Source organism: Ceratotherium simum, chromosome 25 (genome assembly GCF_057802395.1).
Source record: "Ceratotherium simum simum isolate JZ-2026a chromosome 25, ASM5780239v1, whole genome shotgun sequence".
NCBI lineage: Eukaryota > Metazoa > Chordata > Mammalia > Perissodactyla > Rhinocerotidae > Ceratotherium > Ceratotherium simum.
In genome coordinates this window covers 23,268,483-23,289,463 of record NC_141924.1, presented here as the reverse complement: position 1 = coordinate 23,289,463, position 20,981 = coordinate 23,268,483, and the positions used below count along the sequence as shown (strand labels likewise).

The window sequence follows — 20,981 nt, the reverse complement described above, 5'->3', positions numbered from 1 at the left end:
AAACACAACCATATCAATAATTACACTAATCTACAAATGGTCTAATGACCCAAGTTAAAAAGGAAAAACTGTCGCATGACATCAGCGTCATGGCAGAGTGAGTTTTCCCGTAAACTCTTCCCCCAATAAGACACAACAAAAGGAACAGTCATAGACCAACAACGGACTCCTAAACAGCGAAAAGCAAGATCGGAAAGATCCACACTGCTGCACATCTGAGAGTGGAACGGGCTGGGCCCCCAGAGGAAGTGGGGAGAGACAAGGAGAACTCCTTTCCCTCCCCATCAGATCAGTGATCCCAGTCCACGCGGCTCCCAGAGGGGGGGAGGGGCGACTCTCTGCGGGGAAACCGTAGCTGTTGGAGCTCTCTTAGCCAGTGGGAAACTCCCACACAGAGGACTCAGAACTGCTACAGAGGTACCATCAACATCTGAGCACTCCAGGAGAGCACATAATGAGGGGTGAGCAAGAAGACTCCCACGCCAGGGACGCAGCGGGCAAAAGAGAGAGTCCCCCACTCCCCACATGTCGGACACTGCAGCTCAGCCGACCAGACCAGACCAAGCGGCCGGCAGATGGCAGAAAACAGCTGGGGCAGAGCACAGGGGACTCAGATTACACAGCCCTTAACCGCCACACAGTGGCAGTGGGTGGAAATTGCAACCAGATATTTCCAGGATGAGGAAAAACAAAGCCAATACAGGAAGCACAATGCAAAGGTACATGAAATCACCAAACCAGAAGGAAAATGACAAGCACCCAGAAACCAACCCTGAAGACACAGAAATCCATAACCTAAATGACAGAGATTTCAAAATAGCTACCGTAAAAAAACTCAATGAGGGGCCGGCCCAGTGGCCCAAGCAGTTAAGTGCACGCGCTCCACCGTGGCGGCCCAGGGTTTACTGGTTCAGATCCCAGGCGCACACCAACGCACCACTTGGCAAGTCATGCTGTGGCAGCATCCCATATAAAGTGGAGGAAGATGGGCACAGATGTTAGCCCAGGGACAGTCTTTCTTAGCAAAAAAAGAGGAGGATTGGCAGATGTTAGCACAGGGCTGATCTTCCTCACAAAAAAACAAAACAAAACAAAACTCAAAGAAATACGAGATAACACAAACAATTCAATGAGATTAGGAGTTTCTTCACAAAAGAGATGGAAATCATAAAGAAAAACAAATCAGTACTGATGGAGATGAAGAACACAATGGAGGAGATAAAGGAGAATCTGGAACCTTTAAAGAACAGAGCCGACAATATGGAGGAAAGAAATAGCATTATAGAGGATAGGAATACAGATACACTCCAGATGGAAGAGGAGAGAGAACTAAGACTAAAAAGAAATGAAGAAAGTCTCTGAGAAATATCTGACTCTATTAGGAAATGTAACATAAGAATTATAGGTATTCCTGAGGGAGAAGAGAGGGAAAGAGGAACAGAGAGCCTATTCAAGGAAATAATAGCTGAGCACTTCCCAAACCTGGGGAAGGAGCAGCAAATACCAGTAAGTGAAGCCAATAGGTCGCCTAAATACGTCAACAGGCAAAGGCACACTCCACAACATGTAGTGGTAAGGCTGGCTCAAGTGAATGACAAAGAAACAATATTAAGGTCAGCTAGACAAAAACAAAAAATAATGTACAAAGGAACTCCCATCAGGCTCTCAGCAGATTTCTCAACAGAAACTTTACAGGCTAGGAGAGACTGGAATGATATATGCAAAATACTGAAAGACAAAAACTTTCAGCCAAGAATACTCTATCCAGCAAAAATATCCTTCAAATATGATGGAGAAATAGGAACTTTCCCAGATAAACAAAAGTTAAGGGAGTTCATGGCCACGAGACCCCCACTACAAGAAATACTCAAGAAGGCCCTCAGGCCGGGAAAACAAGAAAAGAAAGGGAATGCAAAGCTTGGAGCAAGGAGAAATATAGGTAGACAAACTCAGAAAAATAGTAGATCTTTACCGGAATAGGTTAGCAATGATTTAAATACCAAAATCAAAGATCAAAGGAAGGAATTCACCAAAAAAAAATTTAACCTCATCACTGTAAACACACAGGTACAACACAAGACAGAATAAGGTATAACAAGAACGACTTAGAAGGGGAAGAGGAAAGTGACTGAATTGACTTAGTATAAGGAAATAGGAGGCCATCAGATAATGGACTATCTCATACACAAGATTTTTCATACAAACCTCAAGGTAACCACTAAACAAATAATCAAAAAAAAATCACATATGATAAACAAAGAGAAAACTAGAAGAGTCATAAGACAGGACAACCAAACTGAATTGGCAGTCCAAAACAAATGGGAAAAGAAACAAAGGAAATGCAAAAGAACCGGAAAATAAGTGACAAAACAGCAATGTTAAGCCCTCATACATCAATAATTACCCTAAACGTAAATGGATTGAACTCTCCAATCAAAAGATACAGAGTGGCAGGACGGATTAAAAACCAAGACCCAACAATATGCTGCCTCCAGGAAACACATCTCAGCTCTAAAGACAAGCACAGGCTCAGAGTAAAAGGATGGAAGACAATACTCCAAGCTAATGGCAAACAGAAGAAAGCAGGTGTTGCCATACTCACATCAGACAAAGTAGACTTCAAGATAAAACAGGTGACGAGGGACAAAGAAGGGAAATATATAATGATAAAAGGGACACTCCACCAAGAAGACATATCACTTAAAAACATATATGCACCCAACATAGGAACACCAGCGTACATAAAGCAACTATTAACAAACCTAAAAGGAGACATTAATAACAACAGAATAATAGTCGGAGATCTTAATACCCCACTTACATCAATGGATAGATCATCCAGACAAAAAGTCAATAAAAAAATAGTGGACTTAAATGAAAAACTGGAGGAGATGGACCTAGTAGACATATACAGAGCACTCCATCCAAAACCAGCTGACTACACATTCTTCTCAAGTGCACATGGAACATTCTCTAGGATAGACCATATGTTGGGAAACAAAGCAAGCCTCAATAAATTTAAGAAGATTGAAATCATAACAAGCATCTTTTCAGACCATAATGCTATGAAACTGCAAATCAACCATGAAAAAAAAAACTGGGAAAGTGACAAAAATGTGGAGATTAAACAACATGCTACTGAACAACCAATGGATCATTGATGAAATTAAAGGAGAAATCAAAAACTATCTGGAAACAAACGAAAATGAAAATATGCCATACCAAACCATATGGGATGCAGCAAAGGCGGTCCTGAGAGAGAAACTCATAGCGATACAAGCTCACCTTAACAAACAAGAAAAAGCCCAAATAAGCAACCTTAAATTACACCTAACAGAACTAGAAAAAGAAGAACAAACAAATCCCAGCGTCAGCAGAAGGAGAGAAATAATAAAAATCAGAGCAGAAATAGATGAAATTGAGACCAAAAAAACAGTAGAAAGGATTAATGAAACAAAGAGTTGGTTCTTTGAGAAGATAAACAAAATTGACAAACCCTTAGCCAGACTTACTAAGAAAAAAAGAGAAAAGGCTCAAGTAAATAAAATTAGAAATGAAAGAGGTGAAATTACAATGGATACCTCTGAAATACAAAAGATTATAAGAGAATACTGTGAGAAATTATACGCCAACAAATTGGACAATCTAGGAGAAATGGATAAATTCTTAGACTCATACAACCTCCCAAAACTGAACCAAGAAGAAATAGAGAATCTGAATAGACCAATCACAAGTAAAGAGATTCAAATAGTAATCAAAAACCTCCCAAAAAATAAAAGTCCAGCACCAGATGGCTTCTCTGGTGAATTTTACCAAACATTCAAAGAAGATTTAATACCCATCCTTCTCAAACTATTCCAAAAATAGAGGAAGATGGAACACTGCCTAAATCATTCTACAAGGCCAACATCATCCTGATACCAAAGCCACACAAAGACAATACAAAGAAGGAAAATTACAGGCCAATATCACTGATGAACATAGATGCAAAAATCCTCAATAAAATATTGGCAAACCAAATACAGCAATACATTAAAAAGATCATACACCATGCTCAAGTGGGATTTATACCAGGGACACAGGGATGGTTCAACATCCGCAAATCAATCAACGTGATACACCACATCAACAAAACAAAGAATAAAAACCACACGGTCATCTCAATAGACGCAGAGAAGGCATTTGACAAGATACAACATCCATTTATGATAAAAACTCTCAACAAAATGGGGATAGAAGTAAAGTACCTCAACATAATAAAGGCTATTTATGACAAACCCACAGCCAACATCATACTCAACGGGGAAAGACTGAAAGCCATTCCTCTGAGAACAGGAACGAGGCAGGGCTGCCCACTCTCACCACTCTTATTCAACATTGTACTGGAGGTGTTGGCCAGAGCAATTAGGCAAGAAAAAGGAATAAAAGGAATCCAAATACGCAACGAAGAGGTGAAACTCTCACTATTTCCAGATGACATGATTTTATATATAGAAAACCCTAAAGAATCCATTGGAAAACTATTAGAAATAATCAACAACTACAGCAAAGTCGCAGGGTACAAAATCAATCTACAAAAATCAGTTGCATTTCTGTATGCTAATAACGAACTCACAGAAAGAGAGCTCAAAAAGATAATATCATTTACAACTGCATCAAAAAGAATAAAATATCTAGGCATAAATCTTACCAAGGAGGTGAAAGACCTATACAATGAAAACTACAGGACATTATTGAAAGAAATCGAGGATGACATAAAGAAATGGAAAGACATCGCACGCACATGGATTGGAGGAATAAACATAGCTAAAAAGTCTATATTACCTAAAGCAATCTACAGATTCAATGCAATCCCAATCAGAATCCCAATGACATTCTTCACAGAAATAGAAAAAAGAATACTAAAATTCATAGGGGGCAACAAAAGACCCCGAATAGCTAAAGCAATCCTAAGAAAAAAGAACAAAGTTAGAGGCATCACAATCCCTGACTTCAAAACACACCACAAAGCAATAGTAATCAAAACAGCATGGTACTGGTACAAAAACAGACACACAGATGAATGGAACAGAATTGAAAGCCCAGAAATAAAACCACACGTATACGGACAGCTAATTTTCAACAAAGCAGCTAAGAACATACATTGGAGAAAGGAAAGTCTCTTCAATAAATGGTGTTGGGGAAAACTGGACATCCACATGCAAAAGAATGAAAGTGGACCATCTGCTATCGCCATTCACAAAAATTAACTCAAAATGGATCAAAGACCTGAAGGTGAGACCTAAACTATAAAACTCATAGAAGAAAATATAGGCAACACACTATTTGACATTGGTCATAAAGGAGTCTTTTCATAGGACATGCCTACCCAGACTAGGGAAACTAAAGAAAAAATAAGCAAGTGGCACTTTATCAGATTAAAGAGCTTCTACAAGACAAACAAAACCAGAATCAAGATGAACAGACAACCCACCAGCTGGGAGAGAATATTTGCAAAACATACATCTGACAAGGGGTTGATCTCCATAATATACAAAGAACTCACACAACTGAACAACAATAAAACAAACAACCCGATCAAAAAATGGGCAGAGGAAATGAACAGAGACTTCTCCAAAGAAGATATACAGATGGCCAAGAGGCACATGAAAAGATGTTCAACATCACTAATCATCAGGGAAATGCAAATCAAAACAACACTAAGATATCACCTCACGCCCGTTAGAATGGCTATAATCACCAAGACAAAAAACCACAAGTGTTGGAGAGGATGTGGAGAAACAGGAACCCTCATACACAGCTGGTGGGAACGCAAACTGGTGCAGCCTGTATGGAAAACGGTATGGAGATTCCTCAAAGAATTAGAAATAGAGATGCCCTATGATCCAGCTATCCCACTACTTGGAATCTATCCAACGAACCTGAAATCAACAATTCAAAGAGGCTTATGCACCCCTATGTTCATGGCAGCATTATTCACTATAGCCAAGAAGTGGAAGCTACCTAAGTGTCCCTTGACTGACGACTGGATCAAGAAGATGTGGTATATATATACAATGGAATACTACTCAGCCATAAAAAAAGACAAAATCGTCCCATTTGCAACAACATGGATGGACCTGGAGGGTATTATGTTAAGTGAAATAAGCCAGAAAGAGAAAGACAAACACTGTATTATCTCACTCATATGTGGAATATAAACCAACACATGGACAGAGAAAACTGTATTGTGGTTACCAGGGGCAATAGGGGTAGGGGACGGGCACAAGGGGTGAAGGGAGACATATATATGGTGATGGACAAACAAAAATGTACAATCCAAAATTTCACAATGTTATAAACTATTAAAACATCAATTAAAAAAAAAAGGAAAAATTGTCAGATTGGGTTTTAAAAAAAAAAGTAAGACCCAACTATATGCTCACTATAAGAAACCCACTTTAAATATAGAGACACAAATAGATTAAAAGACAAAGGATAGAAAAACCATACTAACACTAATCAAAAGAAAGCTGAATAACTATATTAACATTGGATAAACCAGATTTCAGAACAAAGAATTTGCAGAACAAGGGATAGAAAACGCATTTCATAATGATAAGAGGCCAATTTATTAAGAGGATGAAACAATCCTAAATGTTGTTTTGCATCTAATAACAGAACTTCAAACTACATGAAGCAAAAACTCATACACTGCAAAGAGAAACAGACCCATCCACCTATACTTGGAGATTTCAACACCTCTCTCTCAATAATTGATAGAATAAGTAAATAGAAAATAAGTAAGGGTACATAAGGCTTGAATAACACTACCAACCAATTTGACCTAACTGACATTTATAGAACACTCTACCCAGTAACAGTGGGATACATATTCTTTTCAAGTGAACACAGGACTTTTAACAAAATATACCATATTGTGGGACATCCAACAAATCTCAATAAATCTAAAAGGATTCAAATCATACAAAATACGTTCTCTGACGCCAATTGAATTAAATTAAAAATCATTAACAGAAAGATATCTGGAAAACCCACAAATAGTAGAAACAAAATAACATATAAGTCAAAGAAGACATCAAAAAGGAACTTGAGGGTCCGCATCGATGGCATAGTGGTTAAATTCAGCACACTCTGCTTTGGCAGCCTGGGGTTCACAGATTCAGATTCCAGGCATAGACCTAAACCACTCATCAAGCCATGCTGTGGCAGCAACCCAAATACAAAATATAGGAAGACTGGCACAGATGTTAGCTCAGGGCCAATTTTCCTCAAGCAAATAGAGAAGGATTGGCAACAGGTGTTAGCTCAGGGCCAACCTTTCTCACCAAAAAAAAAAAAAAAAGGAAGTTGAGAAGTATTTCAAACTGAAAGAAAAAGAAAACAGAACATATCAAAATTTGGGGGATGCAACTAAAGGAAAATTTATAGCACTAAAATGACAATATTAGATCAGAAGAGACATCCCAAATTGCCGACCTCAGCTTCTACCTTAAGAAACAGAAAAAGAAGAGTACATTAAGCCCAAAGTAAGCAGAAGAAAGGAAATAATAAAGACCAGAGAAGAAACCAATGAAACAGAAAACAGGATAACAATAGAGAAAAATCAATGAAATCAAAAATTGATTCTTTAAGAAACTCTATAAAATTGATAAATCCACAGCCAAACTGATCAGGAAAAAAATGGAAGATGCAAATTATCAATTTCAGTAAGAGAGAGGTAATATCACTACAAATTCTAAAGATAGTAAATGGATAGTAGGAGAATAAATAAATTAGAAAACTTAGATGAAACGGACAAGTTTCTTGAAATACACAAACTACCAAAACACACTCAAAAAGAAATGGAAAACTTGAATAGCCCTACGACTATTAAAGAAATTTAATTTGAACTTGTAGTTAAAAACATTCCTCACAAAACAAAACCTCCAGGTCCAAATGGCTTCAATGGGGAATTCTGCCAGACATTTAAAGGAGAAATAATATCAATTCGACAAAAACCATTCCAAAATATTACAGATGCACAAATACTGCCTAACATTCTATGAGACCAGCATTCTATGAGGCCAAAAACAATATATATATAACAATACACATATACAACAATATATAAAAAGGATACTACACATGATGATGCAATGGAGTTTATCCCAGGATTGCAAGTTTGTTTTAACATTCATGATTTACTACAGGCATACATCGGAGATATTGCGGGTTCAGTTCCAGACCACTGCAATAAAGCGAATATCACAATAAAGTGAATCACACCAATTTTTTTATTTGCCAGTGCATACAAAAGTTATATTTACACTGTACTGTAGTCTATTAAGTGTGTGATTGCATTATGTCTAAAAAAACGATGTATATATCTTAATTTAACAATACTGTATTGCTAAAAAATGCTAACCATCATCTGAGCCTTCAGCGAGTCGTAATCTTTTTGCTGGTGGAAGGTCTTGTCTCAATGTTGATGACTGCTGACTGATCAGGGTGGTGGTTGCCGAAGGCTGGGGTGGCTGTGGCAATTTCTTAAAATAAGACAACAATTAAGTTGCCCACATCAATTGACTCTTTTTTTCATGAACAATTTCTCTGTAGCACGCAATGCTGTTTGACAGCATTTTACCCACAGTAGAACTGCTTTCAAAATTGGAGTCAATCCTCTCAAACCTTGCCGCTGCTTTACCAACTAAGTTTATGTAATATCCTAAATCCTTTTGTTGTCATTTCAACAATCTTCACAGCATCTTCACCAGGAGTAGATTCCATCTCAAGAAACCGTTTTCTTTGCTCATTCATAAGAAGCAATTCCTCACTTGTTAAAGTTTTATCATGAGATTGCAGCAATTCAGTCACATCTTCAGGCTCTACTTCTAATTCTAGTTCTCGTGCTATTTCCACATCTGCAGTTACTTCCTCCACTGAAGTCTTGAACTTCTCAAAGTCATCCATGAGAGTTAGAATCAACTTCTTCCAAACTCCTGTTAATGTTGATATTTTGACCTCTTCTCATGAATCACAAATACTCTAAATGGCATCTAGAATGGTGAATCGTTTCCTGAAGGTTTTCAATTTACTTTGCGCAGATCCATCAGAGAAACTACTATCTATGGCAGCTAAAGCCTTACAAAATGCATTCCTTAAATAATAAGGCTTCAAAGTCCAATGAAAGTCCTTGATCCAAGGGCTGGAGAGTGGATTTTGTGTTAGCAGGCATGAAAACAATATTTCTCTCGTTGTACATCTTCATCAGAGCTCTCGGGTGAGCAGGTGCATTGTCCATGAGCAGTAATATTTCGAAAGAAATCTTTTTTTCTGAGCAGTAGGTCTCAACAGTGGGCTTAAAATAGTCAGTAAACCATGTCATAAACAGATGTGCTGTCATCCAGGCTTTGCTGTTCCATTTACAGAGCAAAGGCAGAGTAGATAATTCTTAAGGGCTCTAGAATTTTCAGAATGGTAAATGAGCATTAGCTTCAACTTAAAGTCACCAGCTGCATTAGCCCCCAACGAGAGAGTCAGCCTGTCCTTTGAAGCTTTGAAGCCAGGCATCAATTTCTCCTCTCTAGCTATGAAAGTCTTAGCTGGCCTCTTCTTCCAATATAAGGCTGTGTCATCTACACTGAAAATTTGTTGTTTAGTGTAGCCACCTTCATTAATTATTTTAGCTAGGTCTTCAGGATAACTTGCTGCAGCTTCTACATCAGCACTTGTTGCTTCACCTTGCACTTTTATATTATGTAAACAGCTTCTTCCTTTAAACCTTTTGAACCTCACTCTGCTAGCTTCAAACTTTTCTTCTGCAGCTTTCTCACTTCTCTCAGCCTTCATAGAATTGAAGAGAGTTAAGCCTTGTTCTGGATTAGGCTTTGGTTTAAAGGAATGTTGTGGCTGGTTTGATCTTCTATCCAGACCACTAAAACTTTCTCCATATGAACAATAAGACCGTTTCACTTTCTTATCATTCTTGTGCTCACTGGAGCAGCACTTTTAATTTTATTCAAGAACTCTTCCTTTGCATTCACAACTTGTTTGGTGCAAGAAGCCTAGCTTTCAACATGCCTTCCTCAATAAGCTTAATCATTTCTAGCTTTTGATTTAAAGTGAGAGACGTGCAACTCCTCCCTTCAGTTGAGCACTTAGAGGCCATTGTAGCATTATTAATTGGTCTAATTTCAATATTGTTGTGTCTCAGGGAATAGGGAAACTTAAAGAAAAGGAGAAAGACATGGGAACAGCCAGTTGGTGGAGCAGTCAGAACATACACAACTTTTATAGATTAAGTTTGCCTTCTTACATGGGCACAATTCGTGGCACCCCACAACAATACAATAGTACCATCAAAAATCACTGATCACAGATCACCGTAACAAATATAATAATAATAATAGAGGGTGAAATATTGAGGGAATTACCAAAGTGCGACACAGAGACATGAAGTAAGCAAATGCTGTTGGAAAAATGGTGCCAATAGACTTGCTTGATGCAGGATTGCCACAAATCGTCAATTTGTAAAAAACACAATATCTGCAAAGCAAGATAAAGCAAAGCACAATAAAATGAGGTATGCTTGTATATTAACAGACCAAAAAAGAAAAATCATGATTATCTCAACAGATACAGAAATAGTAGTTGCCAAAATCCAACACCAATTCTTAATAAAAACTGTTAGTAAAGCAGGAATAGGAGGAAACTTCATCAATGTGGTAAAAGTCACCTACAAAAAACCTACAGCTAACATCTTACTTGATGTTGAAAGAATGAATGCTTTCCCCCTAAGATCAAGAACAAGGCAAGGATCTATGTTCTCACCTCTTCTATTCAACATTGTACTGGAGGCTCTCTGCTATTCTTCATTTGATAGATAGCTGCATCTTCTTGTGCAGTGCCAACCATGTCCCTGAGACACAGTGGTGAAGGTCAGAGTAAATGTATTTGTCTGTACTGGGCGCTTGGCCACCGGAGCTGTTTTAACTCTGGCACAGTGGATAATGTCACTATCAATGACCCCTTCATTGACCTCAACTACATGGTCTACATGTTCCAGTATGATTCCATCTGGCACAGTCAAAGTTGAAAATGGGAAGTTTGTCATCAATGAAAAGCCCATCTCCATCTTCCAGGAATAAGATCCCACCAACATCAAGTGGGGTGATGCTTGTGCTGAATATGTTGTGGAGTCCACTGGTGTCTTTACTACCTTGGAGAAGGCTGGAGTTCACTTGCAGGGTGGAGTCAAAGGGTCATCATCTCTGCATCTTCTGCTGATGTCCCCATGTTTATGATGGACATGAAACATGAGAAATATGACAACTCCCTCAAGATTGTCAGCAATGCCTCCTGCACCACCAACTGCTTGGCCCCCTGGGCAAGGTAATCCATGACAACTTTGGAATCAGGGAGGGACTCATGACCACAGTTCATGCCATCACTGCCACCAAGAAGACCAACCATGGATGGCCTCTCTGGGAAACTATAGCTCACAGCTGTGAGGCTACCCAAAACATCATTTCTGTATCTACTGGCACTGTGAAGTCTGTGGGCAAGTTCATCCCTGAGCTGAATGGGAAGCTCACTGGCATAGACTTCTGTGTCTCCAGTATCAATGTGATTGATGGTCACTAATCTGACCTGCCATCTGGAGAAAGCTATCAAATATGAAGACATCAAGGAGGTGGTGAAACATGTATCAGAGAGCCCCCTAGAGGGCATCCGAGGCTAAACTGAGGACCAGGTTTCCTCCTGCAAATTTAACAGTGACATCCACTCTTCCACCTTCAATGCTGGGGCTTGCATTGCCCTCAATAACTACTTTGTCAAGCTCATTTCCTGATATGACAACGAATTTGAGTACAGCAACAGGGCAGTGGACCTTATGGTCCACATGGCCTCCAAGGAGTAAGAGACCCCTGGATCATGAGCCCCGGCAAGAAAATGAGAGGAAGAAAGTGGCCCTCAGCTGCTGGGGAGTCCTTGCCCCAAATCTATCCCCCAATACACTGAGAATCTCCCATCCTCGAAACAGTTTCAATCCCACACCCCTTGAGAAGGGTTTAGGGAGCCCTACCTTGTCATGTACCATCAATAAATAAATAAATAAATACCCCGTACCCAGCCAAAAAACACATTGCCCTAGAGATTCTAGCCAATGTAGTGGGTAGAAATGCAAGGAAAAGAAAAAGAAATAAAAGGCATCAAGATTGTAAGGAAAGAAGAAAATCTATCTTTTTTTGAAGACAATATAATCATATATATAGAAAGTCCTATGGAATCTACATAAAAGCTACTAAAATTTAAAAACTGTGTTTAATTAGGGGAAGGTGTGTGAAAAGTATAGGGAACTCTCTGACCTATCTTTGCAATACTTCTGTAAATCTAAAATTATTTCAAAATAAAACATTTAAAAAAAATTTTTTAAAGAATAGCTTACTCCAAAAGAAAAAAACACACAACCAAATAAACGGTGTTTGGTAAGGTTGCAATACACAACTCAATATATAAAAACCAACCGTATTTCTATATGATAGCAAAGAACAATCAGAAATCAAAAAAATTTTTTAAATATAATTTACAATAGCACGAAAAATACGAAACACTTAGGAATGAATTTGACAAAAGATGTGCAAACTTATACACTGAAAACTACAAAATATTGCTGAGAGAAATTAAAGAAGACCTAAGCAAATGGAAAGATAATCAAGTTCATGGATGAGAAGACTCAATATTGTTATGATGTTAATTTTCCACAAATTGATCTTTAGATTCAAGGCAATTCAATGAGAATACCAGCAAGCATTTTTAGTAGAAATTGACTAACTGATTTTAAAATTCATATGGAAATACAAAGGACCTAGAACAGCCAAAGCAACTTTGAAAAAGAAGAACAAAGTCAGAGGTGTACATTTCCTGACTTCAAGACTATAATAAAGCTATAGTAAACAAGACAGATAGTGTGGTATTAGAGTAAAGACAGATCAATGGAACAGATTGGAAGAATAGAGAGTCCATTTAGACCTACACACACATGCAATTGATTTTTGACAAAGATGCAATGGTAATTCATTAAAGAAAGGATGATCTTATCAAAAAATTGTGCTGGAACAAATGGATATCCTTAGGTCACACCATACTCAAAAAAAACCTGGATATCCTCACTATACCATATACAAAAATTAACTTAAAAATGAATCACATATCCAAAAGCAAAACCTATAACCATAAAACTCATACAAGAAAACATACAGAAAATTTTTTTTAATTTTAACCTTGAGTTAAGCAAAGATTTCTTAGATATGACACCAAAAGCACAATCCATACAAGAAAATTTGACAAATTGGACTTCATCAAAATTAAGAGCTTCGGCTCTTTGAATGCACTGTTAAGAGAATAAAAAGGAAATGGACTGGGAGAAAATATTTGCCAACCACATTTTCTGATATATTCTTTGATCCAGAATAGACAAGGAAACCTCAAAATGAGCTGATAAGAAAATCAGCAACATAATAAAAAGTGGGCCAAACATTTGAACAGATATTTCAACAAAGATATACAGATAGCAAGTAAGAACATGAAAAGGTGCTCAACATCATTTGTCTTTAGAAAAATGCAAAAATTGAAATTATGGGATACTACTCATATCTATTAGAATGGCCACGATGAAAAAGACTTCACATACCAACGTTGACAGGTATGTAAATCAACTACAACTCTCACACACTGGTGGTGGGCACGTAAAACAGCACAACCACTTTGGGAAACAATTTGACAGTTTCTTAAAACATTAAACATATAACTACCATACAATCCAGCCACTCCACTCTAGGTATTTAGTCAAGAGAAATAACAGCATATGTCTACACAAAGACTTACAAATAAATAATCATAACAGCTTTTTTTATAATAACCCAAAACTGAAACACCCCAAATGTCCATTAACAGGTGAAGAGATAAACTGTGATATATGCATACAATGGAATACTAGTCAGAAATAAAAAGGAATGAAATATTGAAATATCCAACAACATCAGTTGAAAATCTAAATCAGTTAGATTCTTGGATCCTCTCCTCTTCTTGGAAGAGCAGAATGAGCGATTTATTCTCTAGAATGGATAAAACGCATGGTCTCTGGACTAGAGGATAACAGGCACAATTACAGGCAGGGGTGCTAAATGGTGTGAGGTAGGGAATTAAACGTTTTCCTCCTCAATAATTAAAACCTTTTTTCAGAACTATTCATTGAATGATTTTCCCTTTTCCCGCTTCTTTCAAATGTCAACTTTATCTTACATTAAATTCTTTTACATACTACCGGTGTGTTTCTAGGGGTTCTTTTGTATTCATTGATTTCTTTATTCTGGCACTAGAATCACGTTTTTGGTATTGTTTATAATTGGTGGAATATAGATCCTATTATTGCTTCTTGTTTCACAATTCTTTTTCTGTAAATTCTTCTAGATGCCTATGAAATAAAAGTATTAATATGAAAAATACAGATACAAAAATATTTAGTGTATAATTTTAATAGTATAAAAAAGAAATCTCATGAATGCCCATCAAAAAGGGAAAAGTTAATTACCATTCATCTATACCATGAAATATTATGCAACTATTAAAATAAATAAGTTTGATCTATATTTATTGACCTTGAAAGTTAACTGAAACATATTAAGTAAAAACAGCAAATTGCAGAATATTGTGTGTGTGTCAATATCCTAAGTGTTTTATGTGTATTAACTCATTTATATCCACACAACAACTATAAGACAGATACATTATTCCTATTGTAGAGATGATAAATATTTGCATTAACATAGAAAAATGCATGCAAAAATACATTATTCACCTCTGAATTATTTGAATAGTCAAAAGGATCAAATATTTCTTCAAGGAAAAACAAAAAGACAATAAAATAAAAGGGGAAAAAATAGATTTGCCCCAGATTGTGAAGAGCCTTAAAACATGTCAAGAAGCTTAGTCTTTATTCTATAGGCGACTTGGAACTAGAGGGTTATCAGAAAGATATTAAGCATGTTTCTGACATGATTGGGTCAGTGTTTTAGAACGAGAGCTCTTGTGACAGTTGAAAGGTGAAGAGAGTGAACAAACTGGCGGCAGGGAGTAAGGTCGGTAGTCTGTATTAACAGTCTAAGGCAGAAACAAAGAAATCTGAACTAATGGAGATATAGCAGTGGATAGAGAAGAAGGAGGCCATTCAAACAGAGATGTCTAAAATGTCTATGGGAGATGATATCCATATGGATAAGATAAGAGCAAAAGAATGACTGAGGTTTCTACCATAAATGAAATGCATGGATGATAAGATATCTCCATTAGAGAACTGCAAGGGCAGTGGTGTCTTGGGGAAAGCAAGTTTCAGTCAAAGCTGACTAGAACACTATGTTTCAGCAAAGGATGGAAAAGAAATGAGAAAATACTCTAAATTAACTCAAATTATTTTTAAAATTTCCTGCATGTTCTTAGACTTTATAAATATTTAGTAGGGGAAGATACTGATATTTGTAACTAAACTAAGATTTTAGGGTCTATAGATTTCATTTACTTATACCATCTCAGTTTCCCATTATCAGAAAAAAATGATTTAATCATAATAGGAGCATGAAAAAAAATCTCCAATGCAGGTCTCCTTTCTTAAACAGAATGAGTATGGACACATCCTTCTAAAACAAGGAGGTTTAGAATAGAAATTTAGCATATATATAAATATATTCAACTGCACCTACTGACAGAGCCTCTAGGCACATATCTACATATCATAGAATATCCACAGACATTTGACACACTATAAATAAGCCAGACCCATACCTTCCAACTAAAAACTTAATTTTCTTTTTTTCCCGAGGAAGATCAGCCATGAGCTAACATCCATGCCAATCCTCCTCCTTTTTTTTTTCCCTTTTTCTCCCCAAAGCCCCAGTAGATAGTCGTATGTCATAGTTGCACATCCTTCTAGTTGCCTGTATGTGGAACGTCGCCATAGCATGGCCGGACAAGCAGTGCGTCGGTGAGCACCCGGGATCCGAACTAAGGCCGCCAGTAGCGGAGCACGCGCACTTAACTGTTAAGCCATGGGGCTGGCTCCCAGAAACTTAATTTAAAAAATAAACATTGATGTTTAAAAGTTCAAGCTTCAAGATAACGTTCTACTTCATTCCAACTTTTTTGCACTGCGTTCCTCTCGTATCTCAATCATAATTCTCAAATTTAAAAAGAAGGCCTATACTTTCAAATTACCAGGACATTTATTAGTGAGAATATTTTATTCCTAAACTTTTGCATATTAAAGATTATTCCTAAATAAACTGTAAGCCTGAGTTTCTTGGGCCAATATTCACATGTAGCACAAATAAGATTTAGGCACAGCAACTTCACAAATTGATCATCATTATACCCTCTACCAACCTATGGGACAAATCCATCAGGAACAGCACAAGACTGTTTCACCTTCTCTTGATTCTTATCTGACTCTTGACTCTTGAGAGCACTCCAGGCCTCCAGATATGGAAACTCATACAGAATGTGCATCTACTGCCTCAGGCAGGGTCAGAGTATGTAGGAATGGTCTTCTGACACATCAGATAATTTCAAGCAATGCAAAACAAAGTCCCTCTTCTTTTCAATTTGTGTCTCAATAGTTAGCTTCTATTTTTTTTTTTTTTTGTGAGGAAGATCAGCCCTGAGCTAACATCCATGCTAATCCTCCTCTTTTTGCTGAAGAAGACTGGCTCTGAGCTAACATCTATTGCCAATCCTCCTCCTTTTTTTTGTCCCCCCAAAGCCCCAGTAGATAGTTGTATGTCACAGTTGCACATCCGTCCAGCTGCTGTATGTGGGATGCGGCCTCAGCATGGCGGGAGAAGCGGTGCGTCGGTGCGTGCCCAGGATCCGAACCTGGGCTGCCAGTAGTGGAGCGCGCACACATAACCACTAAGCCGGGGGCCAGCCCCTACTATTTTTTTTTTTTTGTGAGGAAGATCGGCCCTGAGCTAACATCTTCCAATCCTCCTATTTTTTTTTTTTTTTTTTTTTGCTGAGGAAGGCTGGCCCTGGGCTAACATCCATGCCCATCTTCCCCCACTTTATACGGGACGCCACCACAGCATGGCTTGCCAAGCAGTGCATCGGTGCGCGCCCGGGATCTGAACCCGCGAACCCCAGGGCGCCGCAGGGGAGCGCATGCACTTAACCCCTTGTGCCACCGGTCAGCCCTAGCTTCCATTTTTGAATGAAGTGGATACACGTGCACATGCTATTGAGTACTGTTAAGTTCTCATCTCTATAGCGATGACATAATTTTATTATCATGAGCTAGCAGTGTCTCATCTGGGCATAATGAGTCTAGAATAATGCGAGCCATATATGTAAATTTAAAATTTCTAGTAGCCACATTAAAAAGGTAAAAAAGAAAGAGGAAAATTAGTTTTAATATATTTTATTTAACCTACTCTATGCAAAATATCATCATTCCAACATACAATCAATAAAAAAATTATTGAGGTATTTTTACCTTTTTTTGTACTGTTTTCAAAACCAGTGTTTATTTTACACTTATAGCACACTGCAATCAGGACTAGCCATATTTCAAGTGCTTGTTAGCCTCATGTGGACAGCGGCTACTCTTTTGCACAGCACAGGGCAGGTCTTATAAAATAATTTCCAGGAAAAAAGAGAAAACTTAAGACTAACTCTGATAATTCAAAATGCCTTCTAAAAATAACCGAAAACATTTTGGCTTTGTAACAAATAAATACCCATTTGACTGAGTCACAGAAAACTTCTTAACAATTTCTTACCTTTTGAGCAAAAATATATAATAGACCTAGTATACAGTCACATAAGAGATTGTAAATGCACAATTTTACATAAGTGAGCACATTAGGGAGCACTATACTCAAAATTATACTAACTAGACATTTTCTAATGAATAACACGCACTTTGAATAGCTTGATACAACTCTCAATAACATGTATTCACACAGCAAACCAGAATTGGCTCTATATTGAGCAGAAATAACTCCTTGAGTTAAAATCACACAACTTATGATCTCTCCACTACTTATACAGTATATGCCATACGATAGCATTTTAGAATATGAGAAGGAATTTGTAACCATACAGAGAACCATAGAGTCAAGAAAACCTGAGAGGTGGGCCGGCCCCATGGCTTAGTGGTTAAGTGAGCACGCTCTGCTACTGGCGGCCCGGGTTCGGATCCCAGGCACGCACTGACGCACCGCTTCTCCGGCCATGCTGAGGCCATGTCCCACATATAGCAACTAGAAGGATGTGCAGCTATGATGTACAACTATCTACTGGGGCTTTGGGGGAAAAATAAATAAATAAAAATTATTAAATAAAAAAAATTAAAAAAAAAAAAAAGAAAACCTGAGAGGAAAATTGGACCATCTATTTCAATCCAGTTTCAACTTCGTCACTAGTGTTAAAGTATAAAATGTATTCTTTCCAGCCTTATCTTCTCTTCTCCACCTGGATATAATTCCTGAAAAAGAAACCAACAAACAAAGCAGACTAATTTCTCAGTGTTATGCAAACACTGATTTTGGTAGCAATTGTTCTTCTTATCCTCATATTCTCTTCTTGGGTAACAATATTTCCAAGGGTACTGTGGTAGGTAGAATAATGGTACCCCAAAGATGTCCACGTCCTAATCTCCAGAATCTGTGAATATGTTACGTTGCATGGCAACGGGGAATTAAGGTTGCAGATGGAATTAAATTGCTAATCAGCTGACCTCATCCTGGATTTTTTTTTCTTACACAACTGCATTGGCTAGAACCACTAAAACAATGAGAGGATAATTTGTGTCTTATTGATGAATTTAATGGCCTGTCTGGTAAGGCTTCACCATTTAATGTGATGTTTGTTGTTGGATTCTCATGGATACCTTTTCACCATATTAAGGAAGCTTTTATTCCTTCAGTAATGAACAAAAAGAGGCAGAAAAGCATAATGGATAAAAGCACAGACTCAGAATTCAAACTGCCTAGGTTCAAACACCAGTTCCATCTCTAACTACATGACCTTAGAAAGATGACAAAACCACTCTGTGCCTCTGTTTCCTCATCTATAAAATGAGCATACTAGTAATAGCTACTTCATAGGATTGTTATGAAGATTACATTAGCTGGTCTACGTAAAGTCTAAAAGAGTGACTGACACACAGTAATCATCATTATTTCTGTAAGAAGAGTAATCCAGAATGCTCTTATGGTTTGCTAAATTTATTTAGGATATCTTTCAGGATGATCATATGGGTTTTCCCTTTTAATACATTAATATTTTTAATTCTTGATGAGAACCCTCTTTATGCTCCTGGAGGTAAATTTGTCTACCTACGATGTATATTTTTTAATATAATCCTGGATTGCTGTGTGTATTTTAGGGTTTTGCATCCAATTCATATGTAAAATTGGTCTCCAATTTTCTAGTCTCTTTTATTTCAGTTTTGGTATTATGGTTATGTAAACTGAAGAGTTTTCTGCCTTTTTCTAATCTCCAGAATAAATCAACTAACATAGAAATTATCCATTACTTGAATATTTGAAAGAACAAACATGTAAAATCATCTAGGACTATTACTTTTGTGGAATAAATCCTTAATAAACTTCCAACATCTTCTATGGTTACTGACCTATCAATACAGTCAACTTTGTCTTGCATCAATTCTGTAATTTACATTTTTCTAGGAAGTCAAGTATTTCCATTTAGGTTTTCTAATGTACTGAATACAATTTGTACATACTTTTATATTTATTGCTATCTTCTGTATTTGCAGTTCTATCACCATTTTCACTCCTTATGTTCTGTATTATTTTTCTCTCCTTGGGTTTGTCTGGGTGGGTCTATTTTATTGTCATATTCAAAGATTCACTTAGCTTTATTTTTATCAAACATCTACTAGATGTGTTATTTATTCATGTATTTGTCTATTTTCTAATTTATTACTTTCTCTTCTTGACTACAGCCATGTGTCATTTAACGACGGAAATAGATTCTGAGAAATGCGTCACTAGGTGATTTCATCACTGTTCGAACATCATCGAGTGTACTGAAGGGGAACAAAATTTGCCATCCCAAAATGTGTCTCTTTAACATGAGAGTTATTTTAGGCAGATTATTTTTAAGAAACAAAAGACTCAGAAAGTTTTTCTTGTTACCTCCTCCTTAACTGCCTAAAAGAATTCAGATTAAAAAAAAACCTGTCTCGGGAAGCGAGCTATCACCTCAGCATAACATGAACTAGGTGGTAGATAAGGAGGACCCTAGAAAAGCTTGTTTGTTTGGACTCCCCTCTGTGTTATTCTGTTTCTGTGTAGCCAAACACTTGTTTTTCAAATGTTTGCTCCTTTTCACCAAGCTATGAATTGTCTTCCTTCCCTTTACAGTCCCTATCTCTCCCCACCCCCAACATCTCCTTTTGTCTTTAGCTGAGGATGGTATTTAAGGTGAAAGCATCAGCCATTTTGGTGAGTTACTTGGTTTTCTTGGGTTTCTCCCATGTATGCATGTTGTTAAACTTTTGAGTTTCTCGTGTTAATCTGTCTCATGCCAATTTAATTCTCAGACCAGCCACAAGAACCTAGAAAAGTAGAGGAAAATTTCTTCCTCCCCTACAGTACTTACATAAACCTAGATGGTATAGCCTACTATATACCTAGGCTATATGGTACTAATCTTATGGGACCACCATTGTATATGCGGTTTGTTGTTGACTGAAACGTCATTATGCAGTGCATGACTGTATAAGAATGCAATCATTCAGCTATTTATTGTATTATATTCTTTTTTTCTAGCTCTTTGAGTTGAATGCTTAACTCATTTAATTTTATTCTGTCTTATTTAAAAGTAAAAGCATTACAGGCTATGACATTTCTGCTGAGTATGGTTTTGTCCACATCACTTTGGTTTTGACTAGTCATATTTTTATGTCGATTGTTACATAT

General features: G+C 37.3%; 1 protein-coding gene and 1 pseudogene across 1 annotated transcript in view; one reads left to right on the top strand and one right to left on the bottom strand.

Annotated features, from left to right (window-relative positions):
- LOC106803129 (ankyrin repeat and sterile alpha motif domain-containing protein 1B) overlaps positions 1-20,981 on the bottom strand; it is a 762,921-nt gene that overhangs the window by 621,880 nt on the left and 120,060 nt on the right. The window lies entirely within an intron of this gene.
- LOC101396929 (glyceraldehyde-3-phosphate dehydrogenase pseudogene) lies at positions 10,978-11,902 on the top strand (annotated as a pseudogene).